Genomic DNA, 16,992 nt, shown 5'->3' on the forward strand with positions numbered 1-16,992 from the left:
GCTGAAAACCCAGCGGGGACGCATGGCCTGAGTAAATCAGCTGACGGACACATCAGCAGGGGACCGGCCTGGTCCAGGAGCCAAGGGCTGGGGAGCCCAGTCCTTCACAGGTGATTTTCCGAGAACAAGCAAAGTTCTTCTGCAGATGATGAGAACACAGATCTCACATAAAACATATCTGAACTCTTCCCTCAAGTGGAAAACCCGGCGAGCAGATGAGGCTGCCACAGTAAGTTCCACTCCTCTCGATTCAGGGATGGGCAAGAAAAGACACCCGGAGCCTCGGTGCTCTCCCCGACTCCAGACGCAGCGGGAGACTTTGGGTTGGTTTGTGTCGTGAAGACCCTGTCTCCAGAAAATGATCCCATGAGACGCATTGGGCTTAAAAATGCATTCTGATGGCTCCTTCCACTGCCGTGAACAGCCCAACTCGTCCACACAGGCTCCTGTCCAGGAATAATGATACAGCAGCGGCCTCTGCGGAGCCCAGATGAAGGCTGACACGTCGCTCCCATACTCGCCCGCGTCCGGAGACCTGTGGCGGAACCTTCAGCCCCTGCTGTAGCAGGTAAAGCTGCTGCCTGTGACGCAGGCGTCACATAGGGGCGCCAGTTTGAGTCCCAGCTGCTCCACTTCTGATCCAGCTCCTTGCTAACGGCCTGGGAAAAGCAGCAGAAAATGGCCCAAGTGCCTGGGCCCCTGTGCCCACATGGGAGACCTCGGGAAACCTTGCTCTTGGTTTATGCCTGAATCCACCCTGGCTGTTGTGGCTGTTTGGGGCACAAACTAGCAGATGGGAGATTTCTCTCTCTTTTTTCCTTCTCTCTCTGTAATTCTACCCTTCAAATAAATAAAATAAATCTTTTAATAAAAGAACGGTAGAGGGGCCAATGCTGTGGCACAGCAGGTTAAGCCACAGTCTGCAGTGCCAGCATCCCAGACAGGCCCTGGTTCAAGTCCTGGCTGTTCCACTTCTGATCCAGCTCCCTGCTCATGCACCTGTGAAAGCAGTGGAAGATGGTCCAAGTGCGCAGGCCCCTGCACTCATGTGGGAGACTTGTATAAAGCTCCTGGCTCCTGGCTTCAGCCTGGCCCAGCTCTGACCATTGTAGCCATTTAGAGAGTGAACAAGCAGATGTAAGCGCGCTCTCTCTCTCTGTGTGTGTGTGTGTGTGTGTGTGTCCCTCTCTCTGTAACTCTGGATTTCAAATATATAACTAAGTCTATCTTTTAAAAAAAGAGTTAGAGAGGGAGGGAGGGAGGAAGAGGAGTTGGGAGAAGGGGAGAGAGAAAGGAAGTCTGAAGTGCTGGAGGCCCTGGTGTGAAGATGTCCTAATGCTCTCTCCATTTTTGCTGTTTGGTTAAATTGCTCAAAACATTCAGCTTTCAATTTCTTACATAATTTGCTTAAGCTAATATGGATTGGGTTTATTTCATCAGAAACCGCATTTCTAAAGAAATTCACCATATTCATTGCATTAATGACAGAGGCACACACACTACACTAGCTCTCACAGAAAGAAGGAATAAAGAAACGTTTCTGAATCAGGACCGGAAGTTCAGTATCTCACAAGAGGCGTCCACACTGGTTCAGATTCTTGTCTTGTGGATCAGCTCAGACTGAGTTCGCTAAATACTTGGCAACCCTAGTGGTTAACGCCTCACATGGCCCTTGCAGACCCTTACAAAGCAAAGCTACGTGAAGGCAGGAAGTGAAGAGAACTTCGCAATGATCTGCTGACTCCAAATGAGTCTTGGTTATGACTGGTGATTACAGGAAGTTTAAAAATAAAGAAAAACATGCAGAGAGAAACCAAGCAGCAATAGGCCGTGTGTTTTGGACACGATGTGCATTACAGACCAGTGCCAACCACGACTCAGGGCTGCCTTGTTAACTCTTGGTGAGTGGGAGGACAAAGAGGCTTGGGGCACATCCCACCATGGCGTCTGCTTCTCTGCCCGTGGAATGGAGGAGATGGCCTTGGCCCGGCACTGCTCAGAGCGTGGCTGCCCTGCGTGCTCACCCACTCACTCCCGGCACGCAGTCACACTCACGGGACACTCGTTTGGGATGGAAGGTCCCCTCTGTCCTCCTTTAGGATCTGATGGGTCCAGGTTCTCCCTCTGGGCCCCTGTGTCACCCAGACTCAGCCAGTGGCCAGCTGCTGTCTTAGGTCAACACTGTGAGTTCCAGAGATTCAGAGGGCATTTGTTGCGAGACACGAATGGGTGTCGCGAGAGCTCAAGCTCCTAGAAAGTGGCCAGATTCTCAGCTGAGCCACAGGACACCTGCTGCTTCCTTCCGCAGCCCACGCTCTCCAGAGCCTGTCAGTCCTGAACACCTTCCCCTTAGCTCACCCAGCACTGGCTGTGCAGCGAGGATGCTGCATGGTACAATGACCGAGGGCACAGACCCTGGCGGGAGTCAGCGAGATCCCTCTGCAGGCTGAAGGCTGAGTCTGGCCCAAGGACTCGCGGCTGTGGCCTCGTGAGCAGCCTGGCCCGGCACACAGGGAAACAATGACATCTTTACTGTGTGAATGCTCAGGGAGACTGACAATGGCACATTACAGTGAGGCTCCACGCACTTTATTGAAACAAACCCACACCAGCGCCTTGGAAACCCTGAGTCCAGGAAGAGGCTGGCTTCACTACGTTCAGAGTCCCCTCCCCTCTGCGTGCTGTCCATCAGCAAGTGCAGACTTCACAGCCAGTTTGGGGGCAGCCCAGTGACACACAGTGGTCAGACTCCTGGGCCTGTGGCCCCCATCCCATTCCACATCACTTTCTTCACACGGTCCTGCCACACTCCAGGCTGTGGAGAGCTGTAGAGGAATCCACTGGGCACAAACAGAGACAACAGATGCGTGGCCCACGTCTCTTCCATGCGTAGCTGATCTGCTTTGACTGTGGGGTCATTCCAAGCTGAAGCTGGTGTTGGCGGGTTTCACGCTCAGTGCCCCACCCCCCATCTTCACGGTGGCAGCATCCTTGTCGGGAGTGGCCCTGACCCTCTCGCTGTGGCCTCACCTCTGTGATCCTGGTTCCGGAGCACATCCAGCCCCCACAGGCACAGGTACAGGCCAGGGCACGGGAACCAGGGAGGGCCCACGAGCTCAGAGCAGACGCTGAATGGGACGAGGGCACGGGCGGCTGTGGCTCTCACGGCCGCTGGTGACCCCTCGGTGAGGGCGCCGAGATGAAACCACTATGAAGCGTGCAGCAGAAGTAGCAGTCAATCAGCCCTTTGTGAGGCCTCTCGCCTTCGTGACCCCGGGAGGGAGGCGCTGGTCCTTGCCGTCACTGTGCCGTTCACTCGCTCCACTGCTCAACCCCTTCTGAACGAGACATTCTTCCACTCGCTACCCCAGGCTTCCTGGTGAGTCATCTGCTCTGCTGGGACAGATTACATGGAGCCCTTTGTCACAAAGGCTCCCAAGATCTAGCCCACAATCATCACCCATGTTCTGTCTTGTACATCACTCAGTGTCCCTCTGTTTGGCAACAGAGGATGCCTTGGGGTCTAATATCAGTGAGAGCACGCTTGGTTCCAAGTGACAGACAGGAAAACCCAAATAACTCAAGCAAAAAGGAAATCATGGCTCCTACCACTGAAAATCCTAGGGCAACCTTCCCTTTGGGATCCAAACACAATCGACAGGTGCCACTTTGCACACCCATCTGCTGAACGCTCAGCTCCTCCAAGTGGTCAGACGGGCAGCAGCAGGTGCAGCCAAGGCCACTGTGCCCATAGTCCAGCAACTCAGGAAACAGTTCCCCTTCGATGGACGAGGAGAAGCAGGTCCTCGTGGTAGCCTCTAGGGGTGGTCCCCAGCCACGAATCACCATGGTGCAGCGTGCGTGGCTGAGGTGGGGGTGCAGGGTCACTGCAGAACAACCGGGCACCCCAGGGCACGTTAGGGACGGCAGACGACAGCCCGAGCCTGCTGCGCTGTGTGAACAAATGCCAAGTTCTAAGCCTCACAGAGGTGAGAGCTGCATGGGACCGTGAAGACCTGAGTGTAGGAGAGGTGGAGAGGGCTCCTCACGGGTCTCGGAGCCAGACGGCGGCAGGGCCACCCTTAGCACGCAGTACGTCACTCTCTCAAACAAGCTTGGTCACACAAGGCTTGTGTCAGACCCTTCCCCTGTTAAATGGGAGTGCGCTCATCCAGGGTCAAGTCAGATACGCAGGCCGTGCACCAGGTAGAGTCTGCAAAGGAGATCCCACGACCTCTCTCACTCTGTCGTTTGTCTTTAAGCAAGCCATCCTGTTTCCAGAAAGTTAACTTCTCCCACAACCAAGTGACCATGGAAGGGGGTCTCTGCTGGGCTCAGAACTCTTTGCTATCCATCGTTCACCCCCCATCTCCATCTACCCCCAGCACTTTTGAGAGAGCTGTTACTGGAACACCTAGAGGCCCACAAGTCCGGAGCCAGCACCATCCCAAGGCCAGCAGCCCTCAAAGACAGGCAGACTTGGTTTATGAAATCCAGGCTCTCCACCAGGATAGTGGACTCTTCCTGGGCTCCAGCATGTGTCACGGGAGGCCACTGGGCTCTCCTGGCCTCGGAATCTTCGCTGGTAAGAGCAGGAGGACTCCCCAGCTTCTCACCAGGAGCTGGTGGCACAGCCGAATGCTACGCCACGCGCAGTCACAGTGGGAGACACTGCTGCGGCCACACTTGCAGATACACACAGCCTTCCGTGCACAGGAGCGAACCTGCAGTGCTACTCTGTGGCTGCACACACCCTTCACCCCATCCAGATCTGCTGACCGACTACGGCCTCTGCCGGACGATGCGGCAGGGCTGCTTTTTGTTCGGTGATGAGAATTTAATATGACGCATAAAATCTCCAGGTTTTCTACCTTCCAAGGGGAACAAAGTGGCGTCCCTCCTGCCTGTGCACTCTGTGTGTTTCAGAAAGAAACTTCACACTTCCTCTGTTTTTATACTTACAACACCCTCCTCCTCTCACGAGTTCACAAACCTGGTTGAAACTGGAATCACGTGGGCTCTTTACAAACTGATTCTCAGCGACCTGGGCTGGCTGGGGGGGGCCAGAGTCCTCCTGCGCTGGGGAAGGTGGCTCCACCCTCCTGGGGGCCTCAGGGGACCTTGCAGGACCTTCCCATCCAGATCATTCTGATTTAATTTTGACAAAAACTTCAAATATTGCTATCAATTTTGTCTTCCATGGCAAGGTCCACTTTTCAATCTTCTAATGTTTGTAGTGCGAAATAGCAAATTGTCAGCGCTATTTTCTGTGTGCTCTGTAGCAACTATTACCACATTGCTGAAAATCGCATTTTCACCTCCCGCAGAGCATTTCCAAGGTTGCTCGGGTGGCGGGACGGCTCCAACGCACCACCCGCACCTCCAACAGGAGCGGGGCGCCTGCCTCACGAGCCTTTTCCCTCCGGGGAGTTTCCACACGCTGTGGTCTCTGAAAGGCACATTTTCTGTCTCGATGGCGCTAAACGTAAACACCAAGGGGAGCAAAAAAGAGCAAGAGAGAAAAGCACAGCAATGTTGTGAGGCCACAGAAGTCCCCGCTGGGGCCCGCGCCCTGTTCCCGCCTGCTCTAGGACCCAACTCTGTATGAGCCAACCAGCCACCACCCGGGGCCCCGAGGAGACCACCCGAGAGCCTGTGCGCGGAGAAAGTCCCTGCAGCGTCACAAGGCCGTGGGGCTGGCGCCCAGCAGGACTTCCTGACCACAGGAAGCTTGTGGGCCAAGCTCTCCTCGCTTAGCCCACTCGTAGTGTATGTACAGAAAGGAGGAGCACACGCCATGCATGTGCAGAGAGGAGGAGCACACGCCATGCATGTGCAGAGAGGAGGAGCACATGCTCTGTGCATGTGCAGAGAGGAGGAGCACACGCCATGCATGTGTAGAGAGGAGGAGCATGCACCATGCATGTGTAGAGAGGAGGAGCACATGCCATGCATGTGTAGAGATGAGGAGCACGTGCCATGCATGTGTAGAGAGGAGGAGCACACGCCATGCATGTGTAGAGAGGAGGAGCACATGCCATGCATGTGTAGAGATGAGGAGCACGCGCCATGCATGTGTAGAGAGGAGGAGCACATGCCATGCATGTGCAGAGAGGAGGAGCACACGCCATGCATGTGTAGAGAGGAGGAGCACACGCCATGCATGTGTAGAGAGGAGGAGCACACGCCATGCATGTGTAGAGAGGAGGAGCACATGCCATGCATGTGTAGAGATGAGGAGCACGCGCCATGCATGTGTAGAGAGGAGGAGCACATGCCATGCATGTGCAGAGAGGAGGAGCACACGCCATGCATGTGTAGAGAGGAGGAGCACACGCCATGCATGTGTAGAGAGGAGGAGCATGCTCTGTGCATGTGCAGAGAGGAGGAGCACACGCCATGCATGTGTAGAGAGGAGGAGCACACGCCATGCATGTGCAGAGAGGAGGAGCATGCTCTGTGCATGTGCAGAAGGAGGAGCACACGCCATGCATGTGTAGAGAGGAGGAGCACACGCCATGCATGTGTAGAGAGGAGGAGCACACGCCATGCATGTGTAGAGAGGAGGAGCATGCACCATGCATGTGCAGAGAGGAGGAGCATGCACCATGCATGTGCAGAGAGGAGGAGCATGCACCATGCATGTGCAGAGAGGAGGAGCACACGCCATGCATGTGCAGAGACGAGGAACATGCGCCATGCATGTGTAGAGAGGAGGAGCATGTGCCGTGCACGTGCAGAGAGGAGGAGCACACGCCATGCACGTGCAGAGAGGAGGAGCACACGCCATGCATGTGCAGAGAGGAGGAGCACACGCCATGCATGTGCAGAGAGGAGGAGCATGCACCATGCATGTGCAGAGAGGAGGAGCACACACCATGCATGTGTAGAGAGGAGGAGCACACACCATGCATGTGTAGCGAGGAGGAGCACACGCCATGCATGTGCAGAGAGGAGGAGCACACACCATGCATGTGTAGCGAGGAGGAGCACACGCCATGCATGTATAGAGAGGAGGAGCACACGCCATGCACGTGCAGAGAGGAGGAGCACACGCCATGCATGTGCAGAGAGGAGGAGCATGCGCCATGTATGTGCAGAGAAGAGCACACGCCATGCATGTGCAGAGAGGAAGAGCATGCGCCGTGCATGTGTAGCGAGGAGGAGCACACGCCATGCATGTGCAGAGAGGAGGAGCATGCTCCGCGCACGTGCAGAGAGGAAGAGTGCACGCCGTGCACATGCAGAGGAGCGCCTGTGTGCACATACAGAGAAGCCCACCCCACCGAGGCTGCCGCCTCCACACAGCAGAGCTCCCGTGGGCCCAGTGGTTGGTGGAAGGGCCTCTTTTTTTTTTTCCAGAGCTTCTTTACTTGACGTCAAAAGGAAAAAGCCAAGCAAAAGCAAGGCAGGAAAGCGCCTCAGGTCTTGTTGGAAGATGGCTTCACTGATGATCAAAAACATTGGCAGCTGGGATTCCTTTTAACGTCTTTAATTTTTATCTAATCTGCTCCAAAATGACTGGATGGTGTCCAAGCCCTTCACTGGAAACAAATAAGCCTGCAATCCAATAGCGTGCTTAACATGGAGAGAAAGTCACAGAAACCTGAATGTGCTCGGATGAAAGGCAAGCATGGTAGCCAAAAGCGACACCTGCGAGTCCCACTCCTGGCTGTGGACGCGGACAGTGACAGTGCGACGGTGAGTCCCAGTCACCTGTCCAGTAGCCACCATCATAGCAGGGCACTTGTTCCCAACAGAGCCACAGAGGCTCACGGACACAGCAGTGAGGAGGAGACAAGGTGGGTGGAGCACAGCTGACTCCTGGAGCCGGGGAGCACCCGGGGGGAGCAGGGCTGGGGGCCCAGCGAGGGCAAATTCTCACCCTGTGCAGCTAAACGTGCTTACACCCAGCAGGTGGCGGCCCCGGGATGTGACACGAGCAGCCCCAGTCTGACTTTTCTCATTTGTTTCATGAGAAGCCCGGAATCTGGGATTTTATGTGAGATTGCTGATTATTTAACGTTTGTAATGAATAAAAGTTTTCAAAACGTGAGCTACAGAGCAGGCCCTCGAGAGCTGAATGCGCTGCCCGGGTCACTACTCTATCCACATCTGACTGCTTTGTGTTAGTCACGCGGCTCTGCAGTTCCCTCTTCCCATGCATGCATCGGGACCGGTGTTCGGTCCTGCCGTGACATCGCGGTCCTGCTCTGACATCACAGTCCTGCTGTGACATCGTGGTCCTGCCCTGACATCCCGGTCCTGCTGTGACATCGCGGTCCTGCTCTGACATCGCGGTCCTGCTCTGACATCGCGGTCCTGCTGTGACATCCCGGTCCTGCTGTGACATTGCAGTCCTGCTCTGACATCACAGTCCTGCTCTGACATCACAGTCCTGCCGTGACATCACAGTCCTGCCCTGACATCGCAGTCCTGTGACATCGCGGTCCTGCTGTGACATCGCAGTCCTGCTCTGACATCCTGGTCCTGACGTGACATCGCGGTCCTGCTGTGACATCGCGGTCCTGCCCTGACATCATGGTCCTGCTGTGACATTCGTCAGAAGTTGCTGGCGGCACTTGCAGGAGCACCCTGTGCACCCAAGGTCAGTTTCCCCGTCAGGACCAGGAGGGTTCTGAGTTACAGAGCTCCTGGTGAGCGTGAGCCCACGCGGCACTCTGGGATGTCTACGTCACAGCTCTGCCCCGCCTCTCCAGACAGAGGACACTCCCAGCAGGTGCCTGGCGGGGCTGTGGCCGCAGACACCAAGAGTGCTCCTCCCCCTCTGCCACTCACACCCGCCCCCGCCTTACCCGGCTGTGACGGGGAAGAATTAGGTTTTAGTTTAAGCCCTGATAGCATGTGGCAACTTAATTCCTGAAATAATCTCAGCATAAACATTTTGCAATAAATAAAATATGTCTAAATAGCTTCATAAATATGTAAGCAGCTAATCCGCAAATCCCACCTGTGCTCTCCCACAGCACGGGCTGGGGCAGTGAGCACTTTCTGGGCAGCTCGGGCACCATCAGTGCGTCTTCCGGCACAGTGCAGCACCCCTCTCCGGCCCCCTGCACCACCCCCTGCTGGAGGGAAGCTTGGAGGTCAAGGCTGCAAAATCTGCACCTGGGGTCGGCAGCTCAGGGACTCAGGAACAGCGGTAGGAGCTGGAAAACTGTCCTCATGCGGGGCTGATGAAATGCTCCTTTGTTTTCCAGATGAAGCAGTGCGTTTAGGTATTAAGAATGTGCTTCTGGGCCGGCGCCACGGCTCAAAAGGCTAATCCTCTGCCTGCGGCGCCGGCACATCGGGTTCTAGTCCCGGTCGCTCCTCTTCCAGTCCAGTTCTCTGCTGTGGCCCGGGAGTGCAGTGGAGGATGGCCCAAGTGCTTGGGCCCTGCACCCCATGGGAGACCAGGAGAAGCACCTGGCTCCTGGCTTCGGATCATTGCGGTGCGTCGGCCACAGTGTGCCAGCCGCAGTGGCAACTGGGGGGTGAACCAACGGAAAAAGGAAGACCTTTCTCTCTGTCTCTCTCTCTCTCACTGTCTACTCTGCCTGTCAAAAAACAAACAAACAAACATGCTTCTTCCACTGAAATAGCACACTTATCATGCTCTGTTAATATGTGCAGTTTCATTTTTGAAAAGTGTGTTTGTTCCTCTCTGCAGAGAAGCTGTGTTGACTTTCAAGTAAATGAATTGGACTCAATGATCTCTTCTAGTCTGAAAATCCAGGCTCTAAATATTACTAGGTGAATGTGTAATTGTAGTTGTGAAAAGAAACCAAACTTCTCATTTTCACTGGGGTCAAAGAATGTCCCAGGGGTCAGTTGGCGCCATGGTACAGCATGTGACACTGCTGCTTGTGATCCCGGCATCCCACAGTCCCACACCCGGGTATCAGAGTCCCCGCATCCCACACCCCACACCCGGGTACCAGAGTGAATCCCCGTGTCCCACAGTCCCACACCCAGGTACTAGAGTGAGTCCCCGCATCCCACAGTCCCACACCTGGGTACCAGTGAATCCCCGCATCCCATAGTCCCACACTCGGGTACCAGAGTGAGTCCCCGTGTCCCACACCCCATATCCGGGTACCAGAGTGAGTCCCCGCGTCTCACACCCCCACACCTGGGTACCAGAGTGAGTCTCCATGTCCCACACCCCACACCTGGGTACCAGAGTGAATCCCCGCATCCCACAGCCCCACACCCGGGAACCAGAGTGAGTCCCCATGCCCCACACCCCACACCCAGGTACCAGAGTGAATCCCTGCATCCCACAGTCCCACACCCGGGAACCAGAGTGAGTCCCCATGCCCCACACCCCACACCCGGGTACCAGAGTGAGTCCCCGCATCCCACAGTCCCACACCCGGGTACCAGTGAGTCTCCGTGTCCAACAGCCCCACACCCAGGTACCAGAGTGAGTCCCCATGCCTCACACCCCACACCCAGGTACCAGAGTGAATCCCTGCGTCCCACAGTCCCACACCTGGGAACCAGCGTGAGTCCCCGCATCCCACAGTCCCACACCCAGGTACCAGAGTGAATCCCCGCATCCCACAGTCCCACACCCGGGAACCAGAGTGAGTCCCCACGTTCCACACCCCACACCCGGGTACCAGTGAATCCCTGCGTCCCACAGTCCCACACCTGGGTACCAGAGTGAGTCCCCACGTCCCATACCCCCACACCCGGGTACCAGTATGGGTGCCAGCTCCCCTACTTCCCATTCAGCTTCCTGCCATGTGCCTGCAAAGGCAGTGGAGGATGGTCCAAGGGTCTATGCTCCTGGCAGCCACATGGGAGACAGCTCCTGGCTCCTGACCTCACCCAGTCCTGGCTGTTGCAGCCATTTGGGGAGTGAAGCAACAGATGGAAGATATCTTTCTATCTCTCTCTCCCTCTCTCTCTCTCTCTCTCTTCCTCTTTCACTCTGTGTTTCAAAAAAAAAAAAAAACAAATCTTTTTAGAATAAGAACATTCTAATCATCTCAAACAAATGCTTATTTCTTTCTTTCCAGAAGATTAACACTGACTGATTAATTATCTTATGGGAGGAAAAATCATTCAAGGAGACAGGGCCATGGAGGAACAACAGGTCTTAGGACATCTTGGTATTTCTCCAGAAAGACTTGATATTGGAGCTGAGCTGAAAGCAGAGACAGACTTGCACGAGGTTCACTGAGGGAGAAAAAAAAAAACGAAGGGTCCAGGTGCCTACACAGCAGGTGTGGCCAGCTGTTTAAGTCATCATAGTCACATTCCATTTACTGCACCATATGCAAAACAAGGCTGAGTGTGAAGAATCTGTTTATGGGCCACATGTGCCACTGACAAAAAAAAAAAAAAACAGATGAAGCTTGATTAAAAAGCCAGGCTAAAACATTTATGACTGCAAATGAACTGTTCATTAAGACAGAACTACATTATAATCAAGTATTATCCTAGGAATGCAAGGATGGTTTAATGTTAGGAAATGCATTGAGCTTGATAAGCGCTCAAAGGAAAAATTGTCTTGTCACCTATGCAGGTGCTGAAAAGCATTTGGAAAAAACCCCAAATTACCATTGGTACATCGGCAACAAGACATGAGTGACACATTGTTGCTCCAACAGTGAATCAGTCTTGCTGCCAAACCCATGTCTCTGATGAGCATTTCCTCCTGTGCATATGATTTAACGTGGGGTCTGTGTCACGCTGCACAAGACTTGTCTTTCTTTTTCAGCCAGGCTCTCTCACAATTAAAGGAAGCCAGGCCGTGGTTGAACAACAGCGTAACTATGACATCCCTTGGCTCCAGCAGTGCTGACCTCGTGTGTGAGTCCCCGAATGCAGTAAGGCTGGGGGCAGACAGTGGACGTCTCGCGTGGGGCTCCTCCCCGGCAGCACTTCTCTCTCTGCACCCAGAGGTGCACCACGGATGCACAGAACGGTGTAGCAATAGGAACTAATGGCAACAGAGGCAGTGTGGGGAGACGGTGGCTGTTCACCGAGCTCTGAATGAACACATCTGACGTTCCGGGGAGGAGCTCGGGAGCCATAAGGATAGCCTTCTGGCTCCACACCACGCTGCCTGTGCCCACTGGGTTCAGCAGATGCCTGGTTCAAGCTGAATTCCAGGTTAATAGGGACTTATGTATTGTTTTTTGATATGATTATGTCCTGCACAGTATTTGGGACACATGACCAGACAGCCTTACTGCACCCTCACCTGCACAAAGCTTTAGGCAGTTTTATTCCCAGCTCTCAGCCCTTAGGAACTTGGCAGTTTTCCTCTGATGTCTAAATCTTCCACAAGGCAGGGACTCTTTCCTCAACACACAAGACAGAAGATAGGGCTCTGTCTCCCGCCGTCTCTGAGACGATGGATTCCGCCCTGAGGAGCTCAATGCTGAAACAAAGGGGCTGCCGTGGTGTCGCAGGTTAACCCACTGTCCACTGCGCCAGTACCCCACACGGGTCCTGGTGCAGGTCCTGGCTGTTCCACTTCTCATCCAGCTCCCTAATAATAAGCCTTGGAAGGCAGCAGAAGATGGTCCAAGTGCTTGGCCCTGCCACGCACGTGGGAGACCCGGATGGAGTTCCAAGCTCCTGGCTCCAGCCTGCCTCAGCCCCAGCTGTTGTGGCCATTTGGAGAATGACCCAGCAGGTGGAAAAATCTCCCTCCCTGCCTGTACCTCTGTGTCTGTAACTCTGTCTTTCAAATAAATACATCAATCTCTTTACAAACAGCAAACCCGGCACTATGGTCACGTGGATCTTCCCCTCCTGCCCTGGCCTCCACCCCGGTGCGGCTCTGTCTCTCTCCCCTTTGCTACAGGCTGCACAAAGCCGTTCAGGCTGCATAAGTGGTCGGGGCAAGGTTTCTGTGTTATGCACTAAGTGGGAATTGCACTCAACGATTGGTCATTTATCTGAAATCCCAGTGTACGTGACACCTTGTGCTTTATCTGAGATCCCTGCGGTAGCACGGAGCAAGCCAGGGACTCACCCAGAACCCCCGCTTCCTCACCGTCCCAACAGCTGCACTGTGGCTCACGCTCTGGTCACCCCCCATGAGTCTCTCAGCACAGGGCAGTGACAGGGACAGGGACACGTACAGCCAGGGCCTCCCAGTGCTGCCACTGTGTGTACCAGCAAGAAGAGAGGATTCATGACAGCCACCACGGCTCCAGCCCCAGGAGCTTCCGGGCCGAGGTTCACAGGGCAGGAGCTGGTCCCCTCCCACTGCGACATAACAGGTGAGTCTATAAAAACTCCCTTCTCCCCAAGAGCTCCCTTCAACTGCTTCTCAAGCAGACTCAACAGGACTTAGCATCTGGGAAAGAGAGGCCCCTAAGTGGACAGCAAGTACGGTACCTTCTCCCATAGCAAAACCCAGAATGACACTGCACCGTGAGCACGCCACACACAAACACTGGCAGCCACGTCGTGGTTCTACCAGGGGTCTAGATTCTTCCTGCACCTTGCTGTCACATTGGTCAGAGTTCAGTCACTTGTGTCGACTGGGATGAGGGACTCAAAGCTCGTCCCCGTTTGCTCTACAGATGTGTGCCCATTCTGGAGTGGGGTGACGCACAGCATTCTGGGTGGACTGGGGCATCAACGCTCTCCTGCTTCTCCTGCAGAAGGCAAGCGACAAACTGGTGGAGAGACCAAGAGAACGAGGCCCAGGAATCGCACAGGGTGCCCGGAGGAAGCCACTGGGGGAGTTCGGCAGAGATCTGTGAGCCAGGGCCTCCACGCATGTGCTGTATGCACGCACGCGAGCACACACACATACCACACGTGATGCCAGCAGGACTAAAACCACCTGAATGCATTGCCCATTCAACACCGCTCACGATTTCACTTCCAACGTCATGTTCAATTTCATGTCACCATGAAATTAGGGGACACAAAGTGTTACTAGCAAATTGCAAAAAGGGGGGAGTGGGCCCACAAGTGCCGAGTGCTCTGTGGGTGAGTATGCCTGATGCAGCCCACAGCAAGCGCCCGCGAAGCCTGGTCCTGTGGAAGGCACAGCCAGGCGCCACGTGGCCAGGTTCTGATCAGCACTGAGCCACCTGTCCCGCAAAGGGCTATCAACTTGTACAGGAGAGAGAAGGCCCTGCCACAGCTGACGCAGCACGAGGCCCTCGTCAGTCAGGGCACAGCACACCCTCGTGTGTGTGCCGAGGCTGGCGTGAACACAGCTGTGTGCCGCCTCCGTGTGGAAGTGTATCAGGCACTCGGAGGGTGCACACTGTCGGGAACCCAGCCCCGACCTCCAATCAAAACACGCCACGCCCACTCTTCACTCTCACTTCCCACTTCCTGGGCGGGGCGTGTCCTGCGCTTGGCGATGGCTGCAGACACACAGGAGAGGGATTCTGGGGGCAGGAGATAGCTTGGTGGCCACAGAAATAAGCTACCGGAATCGGCCCTGGAGAAACAGCCCAGAACGAAATCTGTTTAGGATGCAGATCAATACCTCATTGATTTCTGGGGGTGAAACAGTGTGACCGAGACTTCATCCTGAACAGGAAAGCTAAAATTCATGAAAACAGATGCGTTTTTTCTGATTGAGCAAAATGTAGGTTCTAAATTCAATTATGTGCTAGTATCTTAGGGACAGCGAACACCTTATCGACTGTCAGTTCCTTTTGTCCCCCACGGAAGCTTTCCAAAGGCAACACGGATAACACAGCGTGACCCTCTGCTCTCATTCAGCGAGCCCGACGAGATGGTCTCGCCTTTGAGAAACGACCGTGGGCAGCCCGGGGTTCTCAGACACTCCCCCAAGAACTCCTCCGCATCTTCTGGACTTCAAGGCGCTCAATCACCCTGCACGAATTTTCTCTCCCTTTTTAAGGGGTCTGCCACACACCATTGGATTTGCCTGTAAAGAATTCTCCAGAGGCCGGCATCGCCCCGCTCTCCGGTGGCACATACACACGTGCCGTTGTTTACCGCACGTCAGCAGGCCGATCCACAGAGCCACTGGTGAGTGGGTGACACACGGGTGAGTGGGGAGACAGGGGTCACTTGATAAATGGTCAGCTCCCTGCTGCACGGCCTGCTGCGACCACCGACTGCCTACACAGTAGCATACGACAAAGGCTCAGATAGAGTTCCAGATAAAGCGGACTCTACAAAACTTGTAGTAGGAATAACGGTTCTTACAAGCAGGATGCGTCTACAGCACATTTTGTATAAACTTCCCCAGGTCCTGGGCAGCCGCCCGCTCTCCTTCCCACGATCCAGGAACCTCCGAGTAAAGTTCTCAAAGGTGGGACAAGTCCACCCCTAAGTCCGTGAGGCGCTCATCCCTGCACGGCCACGGTGTGCTTCACTTCTCATCCGTTGACTTTAGAAATGAAGTTCATTTGTCAACCGTATATGTGATTTACTTACAGTGGAATTTCCAAGTCAACACCAAACAGGAAAATAACCTTCTGAGGTAACCACCCAAGAATTCTGCAAGAGTTTTTAATTCCCAGACCATTATCCAACGTTTATTCCATGAGAGACAAACACGGAGCTCTTTGGAGCAGACACCGCCCTACGCATTAAGACCACACCTGGAGATTTCAAAGCACGACCCTCTTGCAACCATCGGTCTCAGAGAGCTCCAAAGTGCAGGGTGTAAAAATACCAAGAGAAGGCTGTGGCGTGGGAACGGTGTGCACCGTAAGCCACGGACCCCGGAGGACACACAGCGGATCATCTTCTGCCGCTCCCATAAGTGAGATTCCACCGCGGGAAACAGGACTCTGCACCCAGCGCCACCGTGAGCACCAGGGAGCCAGGACGCACAGCACAAACGGCAGCAGGGTCTCCGGCCGGCCACGCTGTCAGGCAGGCCCAGAGCCCACAGTGACCAGCACAGAAATGGGCAGGAGGCCACCAGGTGAAAAAGCGATCACTATGTTCTTAGAACTTTACCCACAACCCATATTGAATCTGCTGAAAACTGACTCAAAATCTGAAAAAGAAAAGGTTGCTATAAAAAGCAAACACTTGGAAAATAAGAGAGAAAGAAGTGTTAAGTTTTGCCCTGGGGTTCAGAGGAACAGGGCTGGCGGCCTGAGCCTGAGCGGTCACCGCCCCAGAGGCAGCTGGGGTCACAGGCCCAGGAGGAGCTGTGGCCGGAGGGTGGCAGCGCCCTCTTGCGGCCACCTGCGGCTCTATATGCCCTGTGCAGGACAAGCAAGAGCAGGGATTTTCTGAACTCAGTACTGACGCAAAGGGGACTAAGCTTTGGACAAGGTTGACCAATGCTCTCTGAAAGGGTGGCTCCTGAGCCAAGTCCTCAGCAGCTGAAAAGTAACGTCACATAGTTTCTCCCTGATGTCTCAGTTTCAGCATCACTCCATGTTGATTTGAGCCAGCAAATCATCTAGAAATTCGTATACGCTCACATCAGCTTAGCCAAGATCCGTACGTAAGAATGTCAGCTGAGCTTTGTATCCAATAGAACGGGGCTGGAAGAAACCCAAACAACCACCAACGGGATGTGCCAGACATAACTGGGGCCCAGCCCTTCAAGAACACAGCAGTCAGCCGTCCAAAGGGAGGCTTGGGAATCAGCGTTTGGGTGGACTCTATCCAACTTTAACTGAGATATGAGAATGAGCAAGTCTGGTGACAAATGTTCATCTTCTTTAACCCATGGGGAGGGTGTGCACTGTTAAGTGAACTGCTGCCCACAGGCACTGAGAACAGCAGTCACAGGCAAGCTTCTTGCTAGGTGCAGGAAGCTCTGTTTAAATAAGGCATCTTGCAAACAGGCACTGCGTTGAAGAATGTTTATTTTAACTGTACCAACCTTTTTGAAATAACTACTTCAGCCTGAAAATTTTGTAAACAATGAAACTATAACCCTAGCTAGTCACAGCTTCATGGTTTTGAATGTGAGAGAGAAGAGTATTAAGCCATTCTTACTTCATAGGGCAGCTGTGAGATACCGGTAGGATTTATATCACTAAATTACAAGTAAAT

The 16,992-nt window shown here is 54.2% G+C and overlaps 1 long non-coding RNA gene across 4 annotated transcripts in view; it reads right to left on the bottom strand.

The window, feature by feature from the left end:
* Nucleotides 1-2,552: 2,552 nt before the first annotated feature.
* The window catches only part of LOC149124476 (uncharacterized), a 35,184-nt gene continuing 20,744 nt past the window's right edge, over nucleotides 2,553-16,992 (bottom strand). For 2 of the 4 annotated variants that reach the window (XR_016214518.1, XR_016214515.1), the window contains one exon: nucleotides 2,553-3,393. This is a non-coding gene — a long non-coding RNA (uncharacterized LOC149124476). The other 2 variants (XR_016214517.1, XR_016214516.1) reach the window with 2 other exon arrangements.

Source organism: Oryctolagus cuniculus, chromosome 10, assembly GCF_051225735.1.
Source record: "Oryctolagus cuniculus isolate XC-2025 breed Fujian yellow rabbit chromosome 10, ASM5122573v1, whole genome shotgun sequence".
NCBI lineage: Eukaryota > Metazoa > Chordata > Mammalia > Lagomorpha > Leporidae > Oryctolagus > Oryctolagus cuniculus.